Source organism: Meriones unguiculatus (assembly GCF_030254825.1).
Source record: "Meriones unguiculatus strain TT.TT164.6M chromosome Y unlocalized genomic scaffold, Bangor_MerUng_6.1 ChrY_unordered_Scaffold_25, whole genome shotgun sequence".
Taxonomy (NCBI): domain Eukaryota; kingdom Metazoa; phylum Chordata; class Mammalia; order Rodentia; family Muridae; genus Meriones; species Meriones unguiculatus.
In genome coordinates, this window is record NW_026843710.1 from 23,816,811 (window position 1) to 23,818,734 (window position 1,924).

The window sequence follows — 1,924 nt, forward strand, 5'->3', positions numbered from 1 at the left end:
AATACTAACACCTGAGTAAACCCAAAAATTCTACCAGGAAACTCCTACAACTTCAGCAAAGTGGCAGGATACAAAATTAACAACAACAACAACAATATATATATATCCCTGAGAAAGAAATTAGGGAAACAACACACTTCAGGAAGCCACAAAAGACATAACGCACCTTGGTGTAATGCTAAACAAGCAAATCAAAGACTTCTATGGAAAAAAATTTCAAGACTCTGAAGAAAGAATTAGAAGAAGATATCAGAAGATGTAAAGATCTCCCATGCTCATGGCTTGGCAGGATTAACATAGTAAAAATGGTCATCTTACCAAAACCAATCTACAGGTTCAATACAATTCCCATCATATTACCAACACAAGTCTTTACAGAAAAATTGAAAGAAAAAATTCTCAACTTCATATAGAAAAACAAGAAACCCAGAATTGCTAAAATAGTCCTCTACAATAAAAAAGATCTTCTTGAGGTATTTCCATCCCTGATCTCAAACTGTCCTATAGAGCAATAGTAATAAAAACTGCATGGTACTTTCATAGAAACTAAATGGTGGATCAATAATACCAAATAGAAGACCCAGAAATAAACCCACACACGTATGGACACCTGAGTTTAGACAAAGATGCGGAAACCATAAAATGGAAAAAAAATAGCATCTTCAAAAAATGCTCCTGGTCTAACTGGATGTCTATATGTAGAAAAATGCAAATAGATCCATATTTATCACACTGCACAAAACCAAACCCAAGTAGATCAAAGACCTCAATATAAAACCAGACACATTAAATCCTCTAGAAGAAAAAGTGGGGAAGAGCCTTAAACTCATTGGCACAGGAGACAACTTCCTAAACAGAACACCAAGAGCACAGGCTCTAAGAGCAACAATTGGTAAATGGGACCTCATGAAACTGAAAAGCTTCTGTAAAGCAAAGGACACTGTCATCAAAGCAAAGCAAATGCCTACAGATTGGGAAAGAATCTTCACCAAGCTTCTATGTGGCAGATGAATAATATCCAGTAGATATAAAGAACTAAAGAAGATGAAAAGCAACAAATAAACTAATCCAATTAAAAATAGGGAACAGAGATAAACTGAAAAATTCTTGGTAGAGGAATATTGAATGGCAGAGAAACACTTAAAAGAATGTTCAATGTCATTAGCCATCAGGGAAATGCAAATCAAAATGACCCTGAGATTTCTCCTTACGCTCATCAGAATGATCATGATCAAAAACTCAAGTGACAACACATGCTAGAGAGGTTGTGGAGTAGGGGAACCCTCCTCCACTGCTGGAGGGAATGTGAACTTGTACAAACTTTCTCGAAATCATTCTGGTGCTTTCTCAGACAACTAGGAATAGTGTTTCCTCAAGATCCAGATAAACCACTCCTAGGCATATATCCAAAAGTGGCTCAAGTACACAATAAGAACATTTGCTCATCCATGTTTGTAGAAGCTTTATTTGTAATAGCCAGAAGCTGGAAACAGCACAGATCCCCCTCAACTGAAGAATGGATACAGAAATTGTAATACATCTACACAACTGAATATTACTCAGCAATGAAAAAAATCATGAAATTTGCAGGTCAATGGTTGTAACTGGAAAGGGTCATCCTGAGGGAGCTATCCCCAAAGCTGAAAGACACATAAGGTATATACTTACTCATATATATACATATAATATATATATATATATATACATATAATATAGCATAAATCTACTAAAATCTCTAGACCTAGAGAATCTAAACAAGATGGAGGACTCAGGCTAAAATGCTGAATCCCATCCTGAAAGACAAAAGGATAGAAATCAGAAGACAGAGAAAACAGGAAACAATTTAGGCGCCTGCCACAGAAGGCTTTTGAAAGGTTCTGTCCTGCAGACTATCAAAGCAGATGCTGAGATTTATGGCCAATTG